Raw genomic sequence first — 19927 nt, 5'->3', positions numbered from 1 at the left:
AAACCTAGGGACATTCTACCTCGGAGCTAAATCCCTGGCCCTATTTTTTTATTCTTTATTTTTAAACAAGGTTTCACTAATTTGCAGAGAGCCTCACTTAGCTGAGGCTGGTGGCAAACCTGTGATAATCCTATCTCACCCTCCCAAGTACTAGGAATACAAGTGTTTACCACCATGCCTGACTGAAAAAAATAGTTTTTAAGATAAATGACAAGCTTATTCAGTTGTTATTATTTCATGGAAAGTGTGTGTGCCTTTGGGAAAATGCTGGAATTGTCCATAAGAGTTGTTTGAAAATTAAAAGCAGTTTTATGGCTGGGCATGGTGGCATATGTTTGTAATCCCAGCAATTGGGAAGCTGAGACAGGAGGATTGCAGTTCGAGGACAACCTCAGCTACTTAGGCCCTTTGCAACCCAGTGAGACCCTGTTTCAAAATAAAGAATAAAAAATAGGGCTGGGGGTGTAGCTCTGAGGTAGAATGCCTCTGGGTGCCATCCCCAATACTGCAAAAAAAAAGTCAGTTTTGTGCACTATTTTGTAAAGTTAATTGCTAACCCTCCCCTTTCAGCCTTGAACGTGGAATGTAACCCAGTGGAGCTCTACCACTGGGCCACATCACCATCCATGCCCACTGGAGCCAATTCTTACCCAGAGGATGGGCTGGGGCAGGGATTCTGTCTGGCTGCTTTGCTTTATTTTCATTACAGCGCTGAGGGAATGTTCTTGTTCCCGTGTTTGTTCATTATCCATCTTCAGGATGTAAGCTCCTGAGAGCAGAGGCCCTTTCTGTCTTCTCCCTGCAGTGCCGGCACATGGCCTGCACTCAGTAAGACTCTGCAGAGGATGACTCAGCGTTCCACTTACTGGGGGGAGAGGAGCCCGGAGAGGGGCCTAGCTCGCCTAAGCCCACAGGAGTCTCACCCCGCCGCCAGCCTCCTCTAGCCAGTCTTTCGCTCATGAACCCTGCGGTTGTTGGGACACTTGGGTGGCTAACGAGTGCCTGCCTGGAGGTGCAGCCTGTAGGGCTGGGCTCCAGCGGGATGGGAAGCAGAGCCGAGGCCCCCACTCGGGCCTGGGTTTGGGAAGCCTGTTTCCTCTCCCTCTCACGTTCCCTTCTTCTGTTCTTCCCCAAGACCTTGGCTCTGTGCTGATAGAAGGTGTAGAGGAGCCTGTGGACTCTCCAGGAGTCAAGTGGGGTGGGGTCTTGGCGGGTCTCTACAGACAGACAGCCGAGGATGGGCCTCTGCTCTCTCCTAGGGAAACAGCCTGCACATCGCTTCCTGGGTCCCCAGGGCGAGCCGCCCCGGACTCTGCCTCTCCTGGGCCTGAAGTTGTGCGTCAGCCCTGCACACACACCGCAGACACTCGGTCACTGTGTGCCTGTCCCACGGAAAAAGAAGAAACTAGGATTTCCTGCAAATGGGTTACTTGACAAGCTGTATGCCTCCCAAATCTCGGGATTACAGGCGTGTGCAACCATGCCTGGCCTCACCGTCTTTTCATACTGTGAGTCCGGCTCAGGTTCTGGCCTCGCACTTTTCCTTTTGGTGTGCGTTTCCATTCCGGATAGATTGAGTGTGCACTGCCCAGGAACATTAATGTCGGGCGGCGTTTGGGAGCCCCGCCCTCTGGCTGCTCCTGGGGTCTGGCGTGTGTGCGACTGGATGGTGGCCTCTGGGCTGGAGTGTTGATCCCCCAGAGGCGCCCTAGGTTCACCCATCACACTGACACCTCTGGGCCGGCCCTGTTAAAACAGACAGCCCAAGAGTCACAACTCCCACGCAAGGAGGGACTTCCCTACCGGAGAGGGGATGGCCTGCCAACCCCGTCTTCCCAGGCTGCGGCGCCTTCACTACTACTAATTTGTAAGGGGAGAGGGTGCATACAGTCCTAAATTGGCGCCCCAACAGCATCTGGTGGCGAGGACTAGAGGTGGTAGGGCATCGAGCCGTGGAGCCTGCAGCTGCTGCGAGCTGGGTCTCCTGCGCCGAAATGTTCCCACTGCATCTTCTCAGCCAACAAAGTTGGCTCTGACCACAGACGCTCTCCCCGGGACGCACCGGCCGTGCGCCTCGGCCCGCGGAGTGCGTGGGGAGCTCCTAGCAGGTCGGCCTGGAGCTGAAGCTCGTCAGAACCTGCCCCGGGCGCGCAGACTCCGGGTCTGGGGTAAAGGGTTTCCCACAGTTTGTCCTGCGCGCTGCGGCGGTCTGTCCTCAACCTGCAGGCGCCCAGCCGCTCTCCTACGCTGGTCTGAATGGCCCCACTGGCCGCCACACCCCGAGATGGCTCACCGCCGCCCATGACGACTGTGTGATGCACACGGACCCGGAGGATGCTCCGCCAGGCGCACAGACTGCCGCTTCCAGGGGGCACGTGCGGGCCAGCGCCCGGGGTCCAGAAAGGGGGCCCGCGCTCCCCCCTGGAGACGCCCTCCAGGCCCTCGGAGCTTTGATTCTCCGCTCCCCAGCCGAGCCGATCGCAGGAGCCCCGGCCCACCGAGAGCGCCGCGCCTGCTCCCGCCCAGCGCGGGCAGGCTCCCGGGGCTCGGGCGGGGATGGCGGGGCTGGCTCGGCGAGAGACGGCGCCGCCGAGCCGGGCACGGCCTGCGGGCTGGGCAGGTTTCTGCTTCCACAGTGAGGCTCTTCGTCCTTTACATACAATTGGGGGTGGGAAGGTTGTGGGGTTAAGAGTCGCGTTTGAAGAGGGCCGGAAGGAGGCCCAGGCCGTCTGCTTTGCAAGACACAGGCGCGGCGTGTCTGGCCTCGGTTTCTGCATCTGTCCGCCGGGAAGAAGGCCCACGTCCAGGGGCCCGAGAGGGTGGAGAGGCGGAAGGAGACGCCGATGCGGCCGGCCGCGCCTCCGAGGGCCACCTTCCCCAAGGCCGGGGCGGCCGCGGGGCGGTCTCCGGCGGGTGGGAGGCCACGCCCGGCCCCCGCGCCCCCGGGCCCCGGAGCCGGCGCTGCGAGGCGCGCCAGGGCGGGGCCCGCGGGGGCCGGAGACGCCCGTGCGGCGTCGGCCAACCAGAGCCCGTCTCTGAACAGCCAATGAGGACGCGCCTTACACCGAGGCCGGCCGGGAGCGAGGCTGCGGCGAGCGCGGCGCTGACAGGCACGCGCGCGCGCGCTCGAGCTCGGACCCAGGGCCGCGGCCGCCATCGCCGCCGCCCGCCCCGTCGCCCCTCCGCCGCTTCCCCTCGCCATGGAGGCGAGGCCGCCGCCGCCGCCGCGCAGCTCCGGGCCGCGGGCCGGGCGGCGGCCCTGAGGGCGAGTGGCGGGCCGAGCGCCGCCGCGCCGCGGAACCCAGGCGGAGCCGCGTCCCCGTCCCCGGCGGGCCCGCCCAGCGCCGGACCTGGTGAGTGCGGCCGCCCCCGGCCCCGGGCCCGCCGACCCCCGGGCCCCGGCGGCGGGGGAGGGGCCCCGGAAGCGTGCGGGACCCGGCGCCGACCCGCGCCCTGCACGGGAACTTGGCGCGCGCCCCCCGGGCCGGGCCGGGCGCTGCCACACTTCATCCTGGATCAGAAACTTGCGACAGCGAGGACCGCGTTCACTCGGGTCCGCTTAGTGGGAGGAAAGAGGAAAACTCTTGACAGGAGCAAATTTGCTCTCGCGGTGGCCAACTTTTCTTTCCCTCGGAGCCCCACCCCGCCCGTCACCCCGGCCCCTCTCTGCCGCCTACTCCCAACTGTTGAGGATGCTGGGGAAGGGAGATCGGGGCTCGGTGCTGCCCGCCGTTCAAAATGAGCCATTGGGCGATCGGATCGGTAATACCGGCCCCCTCCCTTTTTACTTTCGGTAAATAACATAAAAATATATCCCTTTTTGGGGGGAGGGGAGGAATTCCATATTGTATATCCTATCGACCATACAGTGAGCAGGTCAGGGAATAGTAAGGATTTCAGTCCTGTATATTCCTTATTGTTTATCACAGAGCCGAGCGTAATGTTGAGGGTTTTGTTGTGCTTTGGTTATTTATTTATTTATTTATTGTCATTGATGATATTTGTAATAGAGGAAAAGAGAAATGTTCAGAATCCTCCTAGGCAGGGATGCCTTCAGAAGCCTTTGACCAGGAAAGGGATTCCAGCTCTAAACCAGTCACATCTCCCTGGAGATCGCTTCGCTCGCCACCTGCTAGCTATTGAGGCAGCCAGAGAACCAGAAGATGGTGGGTGAGAGGAGGACTGAATAGGGAAGGGCGAGCATCTTCCTGTCTGGCCACTCCTTTCAAAAATACAGATCTGATGCTGTCACTTGTTTACTTAACTCCCTCGCTTTCCTTTTCCCATGGGATGAATGAAGCCCGAAATGCCTTATCAGGTCAGGCAGGGCCCGTGACACTCTTGCCTCAACTTACTCTTTCAATTCTGTCATTCACCCCGTCCACTTCCTTAACTATTCAGAGCTGCTTGACTGCCCTTGTGTGTTGGGAGGTTTTTGCTTCCTGTGACCCCCTTTCCTCCCACCTTTTTCTGCCAAGCTCCATGCGGTCCTTTAAAGCTCTTCTCATTTGAGAAGCTTCTTAAGGGCAGGAACTGTGTCTCGTTCACCTTTCCATGCTGGGAGATTTCTTTCCTCTTGTCTTGTAGGTCTTTGTCTACTTCCCAAGATAATTTTTCACGAGTATTTCCTGAAGGTGTGTGCTTGGAGTACATGCCCAGGATGTTTAGCACCTCTGAACCTCTGATACCCTGTCTCCCCATGTCCCCCATACCTAGTGGGCAGAAACTGATAGGTGCCATATCCCACTGGCTCCTCATCTGCTTGCCTATCCCTAAAAGGCCAAAAGCCCCTCTGTCACTTTTCACCGTCCGCCCATTGTGGCCTGACTGATGTGCATTGATGTGACCCAGGAAGCTGTTCACTGGGTGCCTCTTACCACTTATGTGGCATGTGGGTGAAACCCAGAACCTGAAAAGCAAGCCCTCTGACCTAACTACATGCATGTGCCTTCAACTTGCCAGGCAGAGTACTTGGGATACAAAATGAGAGTGAGCAAGTCCGATCCTTCCCCTGGAGGGCTCACGGTTGATACAGGACAGGTGGATGTAAACAGTTCCATTATAGGTGCTACTAGCGCGTCATACTAATTTCCACTGTCTTTATTTGGCTGTGACGGGCTATGCAATAAATGCTTTCTATGAATTTTGAACCCTTGAGTAGTTATATAGGGCCTTATTTCTACTCTGCAGGGCTGGAAACTGAGGCCATACAGTAAGCAGATCAGGGAATAGTAAGGATTTGAGTCCTGGAAATCTATTTCCAGAGCCTCTGCCAGGCTGTGCAGAGGGACTCCATCCCTAGGTGTTCTAGGAAAGCTTTCTAGGGAGGGCCTCTGGGTCCTGAAGAATTCATTGAAGTTTGCATGTATAGATAATACACATAGGCAAGAGGGCATCACACAGGCCTGGAGGTGGGTGGATCCACTGTCCTTGGGGAGCTAGGAAGAGATTAAACATAGCAGAATTGGGTAAGGGGAAAAGAGTGGCAGCTGAGAGAGTCAGCTTGAAGGGCTTTATGTGCTGTGTTAGAGTTTGGGCATTGGAGAGCTACTGGAGGATGTGTGTGTGTGTGTGTGTGTGTGTGTGTGTGTGTGTGTGTGTGTAATACTGGAGATTAAACCTGTAGGTGGTGGTAGCTATTGAGTTAACAACCCTAGCCCTCCTTTTTTATTCTTTAATTTGAAATAGAGTCTTGCTAAATTGCAGAGGGCCTCACTAAGCAGCTGAGGCTGGACTTAACCTTTCATCCTCCTATCTGAGCCTCCCAAGTACAGGGATTACAAGTGCGTGCCACCACGCCTGGCTCCTGCTCAGTTTTGAGAAAAGATAATTTAATGCATATGAGAGAAGAGTCCCAGCAGTACAAAAGGATATATAGAAAAAATAAATCTTAGCAGGTGTGGTGGTGCATGTTTATAATTCCAGTACTTGAGAGGCTAAGACAGAAGGATCATAGGTTCAAGGCCAGCCTCAGCAATTTAGTGAAACCCTGTTTAAATCAAACAAACAAAAAATAAAGTAAAATACAAAGAAGCTGGGCGTGGTTGCACATGCTTGTAATCCCAGTACTTGGGAGGCTGAGACAGGATGATCCCAAGTTCAAAGCCAGCCTCAGCAACTTAGTGAGACCAACTGCAACTTAGACTCTGTTTCAAAGCAAAAAATAAAATAAGGTGGGGGGTGTAGTTCAAAGGTAGAATGCTCCTGAGTTCAATCCCCAGTACCACAAAAAGAAAAGTTGTTCATTCTTTGTATTGACATTATCTTATTTCATTGTATGAGGCTATACAGTTAAATATACAGTTAAATGGCAATATGTATTTGTAACTAGTCTTCAGGTTAAACATTTCCAGGTATTTCTCTTACAGCAATACAATGAATACTCTTGTACATACTTTGTTATATGCTCGTATTGCTCATATACAAAACTGTCTGAACTTTTGTGTGTGTATGTATCTGTGTGAGATACTAGGGATTGAACCTAGGGGTGTTCTACATCTGAGTTACACCCCCAGACCTATTTTTTATTTTATTTTAAAATAAGATCTAAGTTACTGTGGGCCAGCCTGGAACCTGAGATCCTTCTTTCTGAAGCCTCCCAAGTATGAACAATATAATTTGTGTGTGTGTGTGTGTGTGTGTGTGTGTCTGGGGATGGAACCCATGGGCATTCGACCTCTGAGCTGTATCCCCAGCCCTATTTTTTATTCTTTATTTTTTAATTTTTTAAAATCTTTTAACTTAACATTTAATGAAAACAGCATTTTTACAGCTTCTATGCAAACATGGCTCTACTATTGATTTGCTGTTACCTTATTTTTAAGAAGAGGGTGATGTGGGGGAGATACAGAGCTCTGGCTAGCCCCAGTGTTCAGTCGTAGCTTGGAGTTCCATAACCTAGAAGTCCTTGACTTTGCAAAGCGTCAAGTGAAGTCAGTGAAGCCTGTTTCTACCAACCTTTGTCTTTTAAAGCTGCAAAATGGGCAAATGCCTAAGGCATAACCTTCAGGCCAGGGGGCTTAAGGGCTGTTTAAAGCCAGAACTAAAAATAAGATTCATAGGTTTAAAGATGCATTTTATAGTTCAAAATATGTTCTTCCTTCTAAAAATGTGACACAAAGAATAATATACACCAACTGCCATTTATTATCCAGTTTGAGAAACCTTCCACAAGATGGTAAAAAAAAAAAAAAATCTTTTAACAACCACTGCTAATGCAATTTTCCATTGCTCTCAGTCACCTCCAAACCCATTGCGTGCAAAGCCCATTTTTCCATGCATCTAAATGATAGATACAGGCTATGAAATTCTTTATTCTATTTGTAGCAGCTTACGCAGGTGCAGCCAAACACAAAGCTTCGGACAAATTGTACAAACTTTACAATGTGGAATTTGAATTTAAAATATGAAACATAAAATCTACACAAAACTGATAAAAATCAAGCACAGATACGAAGACTGAAACATATAACCAATATGTGAAAGGGAGTCTTGTTTCCTTTCAAGTGCTTTATTCTGAAAAACATTTGAAATGAAGATGTAAAGCTTTGTGGTTAGTTTAAATTATACACTCTGTAGATACTATACCAATTTTGAAAGTTACACATAGACCAACAGATGTCCATCAGTTCATCTGGATTGATCAGACATTCCAGCTGGATTGCTGAGAACAAATCAGGCAAATGTGGAAACAAAATCCACCTGTGCAATTTGTTTTCAGAGTTTACTGATGGGCACACTGTACTCCAGGCCCATGATGGCTGCTGCTTTCCTCATCAGAGCTATCATCATAGGCTTCACGCCTCTGGCCACCTCCTGAGCCACGAGTGTTATCAAATTCCTGAAGCTCTCCCTCCTCTGTTTCTCCAATGACATTAGGGACTTCTGGTCTGGGTGGTAGAAGATCTTTTAGTTCAGAAAGCTTGTCTGGGTTGATCCAGTTGTTTTCAGGAAACTGCACATCAAACTTTTTCAAAGGGATTACGATACTGTGGCGTTCCTTCACCTCGAACTACTCGAACACATCCTGGTTCAATTACTTTGCCAGGGGGGTATTTCACCACAATTTGACGTCCATCAAGGTGCTTAAATGTGAACTGAAATCCACACAGAGCTTCAACAAGTCCTATCTTACGCCATGTGCAAATCATTCGCATCTCTCTGGAACACCTCATGTTCTTTCTCTTGTAGCACAAGAGCAATGTCTCCTGGTTCCACTCCTGGGGCCTGGTCTGCTTCCCCGGTGAATGTAATTCTCTGTCCATGTTTCATGCCTTTGTCCACATGAACTTCAAGAATCTTCTTTAATCACCTTCTTTCCTTCACATTTTTTACAGCGGTCCTTTTCATTAATGACCTCTCCTTCTCCATTACAATCAGAACACGCAGACTGCATCTGTTGTACCATTCCTGGAGCCAGCTGTGTGATCATGATGCGCACGCCTCGACCCCGACAAGCACTACACTTCTGAACAGCTCCAGACTTCCCGCCTGGGCCACCGCAGGCACTGCAGAGCACATTTTTGCTAAGTTGTACTTGGTTGTCTTGCCCTTATACAGATCTTCTAAAGATACTTTGAGTGGATGCATCATGTCCTCTCCTCTTCTTCTCCCATTTCCACTTCTACTCTGATTGCCCATGAAGCCAAACAGTCCTCCACCAAAAATGTGAGAGAAAATATCATCCATGCCACCACCTCCACCGCTCCCTTCCCGCAGGCCTTGTTCTCCATATCTGTCACACAACTCGCACTTATCTGGATTTGATAATACTTCGTATGCAAAACCTATTTCTTTAAATTTGTCTCCAGCATTTGGATTCTTATCAGGATGATATTCCTTGGCTAATTTTCTGTATGCCTTCTTCAGCTTGTTCTCGCTGGCGCCGGGTGGGACGCCCAGGATGTCGTAGAGGTTCGTGTCGGCCACGTTTGCCATGGCGGCCTGGGGCAGCACTTGTGAGGACGGCGGGGAAGCGGAGGGGAGCCGGGCCCACTAGCAGCGTCCCAATTTTTTAATATTATTATTATTATTTTTTTTAGTGGTACTAGGGATGGAACTCAGGGGCCTTCTACCTCTGGGCTACACTCCCCGACCTATTTTATATTTTTAATTTGGAAACAGGGTCTCTTAAGCCAGCTGAGGCTGGCTTTGAACCCACGCGATCCTCCTATCTCAGGCTCCCAAGCAGGGGGATTACAAGCGTGTGGCACCATGCCCGGCTTATTCTTTATTTTGAAACAGGGTCTCAACTAAGTTGCGGAGGGCCTCACTAAGTAGCTGAGGATGTCCGCGAACAGCGATCTTCCAGTCTCAGCCTCCCAAATGCTGGGATTACAAACGTGCGCCACCACGCCCGGCCATCCTTTAATTTTTAAGAACATTTATTTTTGTGGTACTGGAGATAGAACCCAGAGGCATTCTACTACTTAGCTACACTCCCATTTCTGTTTTATTTTATTTTTTATTTTGAAACAGGGTCTTGCTAGGTTCATGAAGGCCTTGTTAAGTAGCTGAGGCTGGCCTTGAACCTGCGATCCTCCTGTCTCAGTCTGTCAAGTACTAGGATTACAGGCATGCACCACCGTGCCTGGTACAACAGTATACTTTTAGAAATGGAATTACTGGGTAATAAGACGCGTGTGCATTTAAAAAAAACTTTAGACATGTAGCCCCAAATTTTTAGACATGTACCCCCCTGTGAGGTAGTTATGCTAGTTTATTCTCTCCCCCCAGTGAGTGTGACTCAGTGGATCTTCAGCATATCTGGGGGATCACCTGGGACGCCTTTCCAGCTGTCACATGTGTCTGTTTCTGTCATCAGCCACCCACCTCCCTGCAAGTCCAGTGGTTTCTGTCCATTCACGCAGGGAGACACAGAGGCTCAGCAGGATAGATGAAAGTTACTTGTGCTAGAAGAGTCATGTTGGGTGGTGGTGGTTTATTTGTTGCAGCTCTGACATTTGCATTTGACCAGCGCCTTGCTGGAGGCACTTAGCCTTAATTTGTAAAAACTGTTGCATTATTTTTCAGGTGAAAAAAAGAATGAGATACAGGTGAAGTTTGAGTTATAGGCAGGAAGCTGGCCAAATAATAGCATCTCATCTTTTTACTTCTAGTATCATAACTTAATAAATGTTTCCAAATGCTAAAACTAAAGAAATTCTTTTAGTTAGTCCAAGTGCAACAAAAATAGCAACAATATAATACAAACTTAATAAAGTTGGACAGCAAACCCACAAATAATCCAAAATTAAACTTTATTTTAATATATTTCCTACTGAGAAGAGAAGCTATTGAATGTAAAACTGTATTTACTCTAAATTCACATTCATTTGTATACACTGAGTTTTGTAGTTGCAGTGAATACATACAAAGTATGATTTTTTTTTTTCTTTTTTCTGGAACTGGGATTGGAATTGAGGCATACTACCTCTGAAAACTATACCCCTCTGCACTATTTTTTTAATCTTTATTTATTTATTTATTTACTTATTTATTTTTGGTAGTACTGGGGATGGAACCCTTCTACCTCTGGGCTACCCTCCCAGACCTACTTTTTATTTTTTATTTGAAAACAGGGTCTCTTAAGCCAGTGAGGCTGGCTTCGAACCTGAGTGATTCTTCTGTCTCCGCCTCCCAAGCACAGGGATTATAAGGATATGATACCACGCCTGTCTTATTTTTATTTTTTTGTGGGTCTGGGGATGGAACCAGGAACATTTGACCTCCAAGCTACACCCCCTGCCCTATTTTGTACTCTTTATTTTGAAACAGGGTCTCACTAAGTTGCAGAGGGCCTCACTAAGTAGCTGAGGCTGTTTGCAAACCGCAATCCTCCTGTCTCAGTCTCCTGAATGCTGGGATTACAGGCATGCGCCACCACGCCCGGCTATTTATTTATTTATTTTTTTAAACAAGGTCTCACTAAGTTGCTGAGAGCCTCACTAAGTATATGAGACTGGCAGCAAGCCTGCGATTCTCCTTTTTCAGCCTTCCAAGTACTGAGATTCTAAGCCTGCGCCACCATGCCCGGCTCAGAGTATGTTTTTTGAGTTGTTTAATAGCACAAAATATTATATTTACTCATAAAATTGTTATTTTAAATCAATTTTCCATGCCAGGCATGGTGGCACACACTTGTAATCCCTGCACTTGGGAGGCCGAGATAGGAGGATGGTGCAGATTCCAAGCCAGCCTCACTGGCTTCAGAGACCCTGTTTCCAAATAAAATATAAAATAGGTCTGGGAGTGTAGTCCAGAGGTAGAAGGGTTCTATCCCCAGCACCACCAAAAATAATCACTTTCCCATACATCAAGAGCTGTAGTTTGTATAGTCTTGTTTTTTCCTTTTTTCCTTTTTTTTTTTTTTTATTTTGCAGTAATGGGGATGGAACCCAGGGGTTTCTCTGACCTACACCCCCAGCCCTATTATTTTAGTCTTTTTTATTTTTGAAACAGGATCTCACTGGTTTGCAAAGGGCATTGCTAAGTAGCTGAGCTCCACAACTCAGTGAAATCCTGTTTCCAAATAAAGAATAAAAAATAGGGCTGAAGTGTAGCTCGAAGGTAGAATGCCCCTGGGTATGGCAAAAACAACAACAACAACAACAACAAAAAGTCTGAACCACAATCCTCAGGTCTCAGCCTCCCCAGTGCTGGGATTATAAGCATGCACCGCCACGCTGGCTTCCTTTTTCCTTTTATAAATGGTACTTTTATAAGCTTGAGAACCCTTTTGAAATACTTTTCTTTAGGATTATTTTCTTGGACCTTTACCCCTAAAGTATGCTGTGTAAGAGGATTGGTTTATTGCCTGTAGAGATTGAACTGCTTTACAACACCATCAGCAATTATTTTTGGTACTGATAATTGAACCCAGAGGTGTTTTCCATCTGAGCTATAGTTGCAGCTCTGTTTTATATTTATGCTGAAACAGGAAGTTCTTACTAAATTGATGAGGGCCTTGCTAAGTTGCTGAGTCTGTCCTTGAACCTGCAATCCTCATGTCTCAGCCTTCCGAATACAGGGATTACAGGAGAACATCACCACTCCTGGCTTCCACCATCAGAAATTTATGTAGTCCTGATTCTTGATAGCTCAGCCAGTACTATCACAAACAAAACCTAATATGTGTGGGTTTTGTTTTGTTTTGTTTTATTTTGGTCTTTTTTGTGTGTGTGGTACTTGGGCTGGAATCTAGGGACATTCTACCTCTGAGCTACATCTCCAGCCCTATTTTTAATTCTTTCTTTCTATTTATTTATTTTTGTGGTACTGGAGATGGAACCCAGGGGCATTCTATCTTCAAGTGACACCCCCAGTTCTATTTTTTATTCTTTATTTTGAAACAGGGTTTCACTGAGTTGCAAAGGCCCTCAGTAGTAGCTGAGGCTATCCGCCAACCACAATCCTTCCTGTCTCAATCTCCCAAATGCTGGGATTGCAAACGTGTGTGCTCCCACAGCCTCATAGTTTTTGGGATGCTAATCCCAGAGGATCACCTGTTTAAGACCAGCATGGCCGGGCGTGGTGGTGCACACTTGTAAGCTTGTAATCCCGTGCTTGGGAAGCAGAGACAGGAGGATCGCGCAGGTTCGAAGCCAGTCTCGCTGGCTTAAGAGACCCTGTTTCCAAATAAAAAATATAAAATAGGTTTGGGAGTGTAGCCTGGAGGTAGAAGGGCTTCCAGGAACCCCAGTACCACCAAAAAAAAAAAAAAAAAAAAAAAAACCAACAGCATGTGGTAACTTTGACCCTATTTTAAAATAAAAAATAAAATAGGGCTGAGAGTATAGCACAGAGGTAAAATGCCCCTGGGTTCAACCCCCTGTACCACCAAAAAAGAAGAAATGATACCTTGAGTAGGTTTAGTTTATTCTCCCCCAGTCCTGGGGGTTGGACTCAGAGCCTTGCAGATGCTAGCCTTGCACGTCTACATTCCTGGCTATTCTTTTTTATCTTTTTCTTTCTTTTTTTTTTTTTTTTGTGGTATTGAATTTGGAAGCCAGGGGCATTCTACCTCTAAGCTAAAACCCCAACCCTATTTTTTTTTTTTTTTTTTTTTTTTTTTGCAGGTCTTGGTATGGAGTCCAGGGGCATTTGACCTCCGAGCTACACCCCCCCTGCCCTGTTTTTATTTTTTATTTTGAAACAGGGTCTCACTGAGTGGCAAAGGACCTCACTAAGTAGCTGAGACTGTCTGTGAACCAGGATCCTCCTGTCTCAGCCTTCCGAATACTGGGATTACAACCATGTGCCACCATGCCTGGCTTCCCAGCTCTTCTTAAATTTTATTTTGAGAGCTGGGCATGGTGGCACATGTTTATAATCCCAGTACTTGGGAGGATGAGAGTGGAGGATTGCAGGTTTGAGGACAGCCTCAGCAAATAATGAGGCTCTTACCAACCTAGTAAGACCCTGTTTCAAAAATAAGAATAAAAAGCCGGGTGTGGTGGCACATGCTTGTAATCCCAGCATTTGGGAGGCTGAGACTGGAGGATCCCGGTTCGCAGACAGCCTCAGCTACTTAGTGAGGCACTCCGCAACTCAATAAGACCCTGTTTCAAAATAAAGAATAAATTGGGCAGGGGGTGCAGCTCGGAGGTCAAATGCCCCTGGGTTCCATCTCTAGATCCACAAAAATAAAATAAAATAAAATAAAAGAATAAAATAGGGCTATAGGTATAGGTTGGAGGTAGAATGCCCCTGGATTCAATCCCCAGAAAACCCCCCCCACACACACACACAATTATTTTGGGACTGGGTCTCACTAAGTTGCCCAGGCTTGAATTTGGGATCCTCCTGCCTCAGCCTCCTGGGCAGCTGGGATTACAGGTATAGTTTATTTTATTTTATTTTATTTTATTTTGTGGTACTGGGGGTGGAACCCAGGGGCTTTCTACCTCTAAACTGTACTCTCAGACCTATTTTATATTTTATTTGGAAACAGGGTCTCACTAAGTTGCTGAGAGCCTCACTAAGTAGCTGAGGCTGGCTTTGAACCTGTGCGATCCTCCTGTTTCAGCCTCCCAAGAGCGGGGATTACAAGCGTGCGCCACCACGCCCGGAAAGTTTACTTTCCTTTAATGAGACAAAATTGTGAAAGTTTAGAATGGGAATAGATTAGACACTGTTCTGTCAAATATACCAGCCTTGTGTCAGGAGCAGAGATACCCCAGAGTAACATGGGTATGATGTCTCTCATGGCACTTACGGGTTAGTGAACTACACAGAAGCTAATCATTGAATGGTAATTACAGACGTGATCAAAGGGGAAGTATAGGGTGCCTGGGCGTGCCAGAGTAGTCCAGCACTAAACAACCTTTGTAAAGGCCCTGAGCTGGGAAGAGATTTGGCGGCTCAGGGCAGCGCTGACTTGAATGTGCACAAGAACCATCTGGGAGTCTTGTTACAATGCCAGGTCCTGATTCAGTAGGTCTGGGTGGGACTTGGGACTCTGCATTACTAACCACCTCCTGGGTGAGGCGGATGCTGCTGGTGGGTGGTTCATACTTGGCAGAGCAAGACCTAACAGAGTTTGGTGAGCACCTGAAGCTGGCTGGCCATGCCCAGCAGGAAGTAGCAGGTGGTTTGTGTGGCAGGAGCCATAATTCTCTCCCTGGCTCTGCTTTAAATTAACCCAGGGAATTACAAAAATCAGGATGAAGTGCCCACCCCTGAACATTTTTATTTAATTGGGCTTGAATAAGACCAATTTCCCCAGGTCTAATGGGTAGTCAGAGTTAGTAACCAGTGGATTGAATGGGACCCAAGTGCCTGTAATCCTGGTACTTGTGAGGCTGAGATGGTAGGATCTCATGATCAAAATAGTGAGATTCTCATCAACCAACCAATCCTCATGTCTCAGCCTCCCAGATGCTGGGATCACAAGCCTGTGCCACTATGCCTGGCTCTGACATTTATTTTGAAAGAAGGTCACTAAGTTGCTGAGGGACTCACTAATTTGCAGAGATGTAGTTGGCTGTGAATTTGCAATCCTCCCATCTTCCAAGTACTAGGATTATAGGCCTGTGCCACCATGCCCAGTTTGATCAGTGTTTTTTTTTTTTTTTTTTTTTTTTTTTTGTGGTACTGGGGGTGGAATCCAGGGGCTTTTCTACCTCCGGGCTATCCTTCTAGGCCTAATTTTTTCTGCTTTATTTGGAAACAGGGTCTCACTAAGTTGCTGAGAGCCTCACTAAGTAGCTGAGGCTGGCTTTGAACCTGTGCGTTCCTCCTGTCTCAGCCTCCCAAGCGTTGGATTACGGGCGAGTGTGCGCCACCATGCCCGGCTCCAGTTTGACTAGTTTTTAAGAGTGATTGCATCAGAGAAGATGGACATTTGTTAACCAGATTTAACGGAAATTATATTATTAGATGATGGAATAATAAGTATCAGTTAATATATAGCTATAGTACTCTTTCCTTTTGGACTCATTTAATGTTTGTTTTTCTGTTTGTTTGTTTGTTTATTGAGATACTAAGGATTCAACCCAGTGTCATTTGCCTCTGAGGCACACCCCCCCAGCTCTATTTATTTTTTATTTAAAACAGGGTTTCAGTGGGGCATGATGATACACACTTGTAATCCCAGTACTTGGGAGGCTGAGACAGGAGGATCGCAGTTTCACGGCCAGCCTCAGCTAATTAATGAGGCCCTTTGCAACTTAATGAGACCCTGTTTCAAAATAAAAAATAGGGCTGGGGGTGTAGCTCAGAGGTAGAATGCTTGTGGGTTCAATCCCCAGAACTGCAAAATGAATGAATAAATGAATGACAGGTCACACTAGGTTATGGAGGGCCTCATCAAGTTGCTGAGGCTGGCTGTGAACCTTTCATCATCCTGTCTCAACCTCCCAGTACTGGGATTACAAGAGTAGGCCACCTCACCCAGCTTATTCAGTGTTTCTTTTCAGCTGTGTTGGCCGTTAAAACCAAATACTGACTTGAAATCAGACTTTCAAACTGTTCTGTTACAGAGTATGAAAATAAGATTTTTCAAACATGAGAAATATTTAATCATATGGATCACAGCAATTTCTTTTTTGTACTGAAGATGAAACCCAGGGACATTCTTCTCTGAGTTACACCCCAGTCCTATTTTATTTATTTATTTATTTACTTGTTGTGGTACTGGGAATGGAACCCAGGGGCATTGTACCTTCGAGCCACACCCCCAGCCCTATTTTTTTTAGTCCTTTTTTGTTGCAATATTTTATTTTAGTCCTTTTTATTGCAATTTTTTAGTCTTTTTTATTTTTATTTTTTGGTAGTACTGGGGATAGAACCCAGGGGCTTTTCTACCTCTATACTCCAGACCTATTTTATACTTTATTTGGAAACAGGGTCTCAATAAATTGCCGAAAGCCTCACTAAATAGCTGAAGCTGGCTTTGAACCTATGTGATCCTCTTGTCTCAGCCTCCCAAGCACAAGGATTACATGCATGCGCTACCACGCCCGGCTCCTATTTTTATTTTTGAAACAGGGTCTCACAGAGTTGCCAAAGGGCCTCACTAGGTAGCTGAGGCTGTCCTTGAACTCTGATCCTCTGGTCTCTGCCTCCAGAATGTTGGGATTACAAGCATGCGTTATCATGCCCAGCCCCCAGCCCTATTTTTTATTCTTTTTTTTTTTATTGGTGCATTGTAGTCATACATCTTAATGGGATAAAAGATGGTGGAGACATACATGCACATATCACCCTAATCTTTATTTATTAATATATTTATTTATGCGGGTCTGAGGATGGAACCCAGGGGCATTTGACCTCCGAGCTACACCTCCTGCCCTATTTTTTATTCTTTATTTTGAAACCGGGTCTCACTGAATTGCAGAGGGCCTCACTAAGTAGCTGAGGCTGTCCGCGAACCGCGATCCTCCGGTCTCAGCCTCCCAAATGCTGGGATTACAAGCGTGCTCCACCATGCCCGGCACCCTAATCTTTATTTTTGAAACAAGGTCTCACTGAATTGCCAATGGCCTCTTTGTTTAAGTAGCTGAGGCTGTCTGTGAACTACAGTCCTCCTGTCTCAGCCTCCCAAATGCTGGGATAACAGGCATGAGCCACCATGCACCAAATATTTTTAAAATGAGCTTTATATCATTTAGTGGTAGTAATGTTTTAATTTTATTTGTGGTATGGGGGCTGGAATCCAGAGGCATTCTACTTCCAAACTACACCGCAGCCTTATTTTTTTTTTCCTTTATTTTGAAACAGAGTCTTGAGTTGCAAAGGGCCTAAGTAGCTGATGCTGTTCGTGAACTCCGATCCTCCTGTTTCAGCCTCCCAAATGCTCGGATTGCAAGTGTGCACCACCATGCCCGAATTAGCCATATCATTATTGTGGTCATACTTTTATTTCTTTTGAAAATCATAGCCAGGCGTGGTGGCACACGCTTGTAATCCCAGTACTTGGGAGGCTGAGTAGAAAATCACAGGTTTGAGGCCAGCTTCAGTTACTTAGTGAGGCCTTCTGCAAAGTAGTGAGACCCTGCTTTTTTTTTTTTTATGGTGGTACTGGGGTTCCTGGAAGCCCTTCTACCTCCGGGCTACACTCCCAGACCTATTTTAACATTTTTATTTGGAAACAGGGTCTCCTAAGCCAGCGCGTGCGGCTGGTTTCAAACCTGAGCGATCCTCCTGTCTCTGCCTCCCAAGCGCGGGGATGACAAGCGTGTGCCACCACGCCTGGCAAGACCCTGCTTTAAAGAATTAAAAAAAAAAAAATGGGGCTAAGGATGTAGCTCAGTGGTAGAATGCCCCCGGTTCAATCCCCAGTACTGCACACACACACAAAATTATGTTTTAGGCTGGGAGTGTAGCTCAAAAGTAGAATGTCCCTGTGTTCAATCCCCAGCACCTCCACTCCCAAGAAAGGAAATGTTTTGAAGGATTTGTATATGTATTAGTACCTGTGCCGAGTTTATATGCTCATGTTACCATGAAGGTATGTTGGAGATGTGTACTCTTAGTGCTGTGCAGTCAGTTTGATTGTCTCTAATGAGCAGAATGGATTGGGCAGAGGACAGAAATCTATTTGGTGATTGTTAGAGGCAGTTTGGCTGGTGTGGTGTTCTGGACTGGTGGAGAGTTGGGGGAATGGTTATGGGGATGGAGATATGTGGACAGGTATCGTGTAAGAAGTAAACGTGAGCCAGGCGTGGTGTTGCATACCTGTGACCTCAGCACTTGGGAGGCTGAGACAGGAGGATTTCAGGTGTAAGGCCAGCCTCAGCAATATAGTGAGACCCTGTTTCATAATAAAACTAATAATAATAATAATAATAATAATAATAATAAGGCTGGAGTGTAGCCCCTGGGTTCAATTCCTGGTTCCAAAATACATTAATTAATAATAAAAGCATTAGTAGGGTTCCAGATTCTTGGCTTTTTGGAAGATATGATTATCAGTTGGTGAACAGAGCTGTGTGTAGGAAGAAGTTAAAATCTGGCTGTCAGGAATTGTGCAAAGTTTTCAAATATTGATTGACAAATAGCTTAACCCACAATTAGTTTTCAAACATTGGTTGACAGGCAATTTAATACAATATTGTAAATGCATAGATACTACCCATTAATAAAGAGAATGCCTTCCATTGCTGCATCAGCAGCACTGTTGCCAGCACTGTGGGAGAGTTCCAGGATTTTTGCTGCTCTGAGATGAATTGGAGAGCCGGGGGTGGTGGTGCACACTAAAAATCCCAGCACTTGAGAGGCTGAAACAAGAGGATCGCACAGGTTCCAAGCCAGCCTCAGCTACTTAGTGAGGCCCTGTTTCCAAATAAAATATAAAAGAGGTCTGGGAGTGAAGCCCGGAGGTAGAAAGCCCCTGGATTCCATTTCTAGTAACAACACACACACACACACACACACACACACACACACTCTCTCTCTCTCTCTCTCTCTCTCTCTCTCTCTCTCTCTCTCTCTCTCTAAAATAAAATGAGTTGGGGAGCCAGGCATGGTGGCACACGCTTATAATCCAGCACTTGTGAGGCTGAGACAGGAGGATCGTGGTTCAAGGACAGCCTCAGCTACTTGGGCCCTCTGCAACTCAGTGAGACCCTGTTTCAAAATAAAGAATAAAAAATAGGGCTGGGGGTGTAGCTCGGAGGTCGAATGCCCCTGGGTTCCATCCCCAGGACCGCAAATAAAATAAAATGAATCGGGAAGGGAAGCCCAATCTTTTACCCCGAGGTCTCTGCGGTCTCTGCCCTTGGTGTGTCTCTAGTGATGTGAGTCCTCCCATCTTGGGGGCAGTAAGGGTAGTCCTGAGAGCCTCTAGTGTTCCCTGCTTCCCGCCTTGTTAGTAGGGCAGAGGCTACAGTGACTCAGCTGCTGGCTCTTTCTCCAGCCTGGGGAGTAGCTTGGAAGGGGCCTCCCTTGTCCTCTAGGTAAAGGCCTCACAGACAGAAGCAGAAGACCTGGGAAGCTGGGCGTGGTGGCACAGGCCTCAGATCCCAGTAAGGGGAGGCTGAGACAACAGGACAGAAGATTTGAGGCCGGCCTCAGGAATTCAGCAAACTTAGCAAGGCTTTCAGCAACTTAGATCCTGTTTCAAAATAAAAAATAAGAAGGGCTGGGGATAGAATTGGAGGTAGAATGCCCCTGGTTCCATATATAAATAAAAAAAGGAATGCCCCTGGTTCGATCCCTAGTATCACAAGGAAAATTTTAAAAAGCCCCTCCTCCCACAGAATCCTGTACCTGGCCAAGGTCTTGTTTTCCTTCCTGTAGTCCATGTCCAGTTAGCAGTAGTCCCCTTGGCAGCAGCTCTGAGTCCTTAAGGCACTGTTCTCAGTAGTGAGTGACTAGGGAGGGGAGGGCATTTTAAAAAATATGATTTTGATATGTTTTTTAGTATTTGTATTTTAAATTATGCTTAACTCAAAATTACATATAAATCTGAATAATTTATAATTGT

Source organism: Muscardinus avellanarius (genome assembly GCF_963383645.1).
Source record: "Muscardinus avellanarius genome assembly, chromosome: 19".
NCBI classification, from domain to species: Eukaryota; Metazoa; Chordata; class Mammalia; order Rodentia; family Gliridae; genus Muscardinus; species Muscardinus avellanarius.
The sequence above is the reverse complement of the archived record's forward strand: the minus strand, read 5'-3'. Positions refer to the sequence as shown.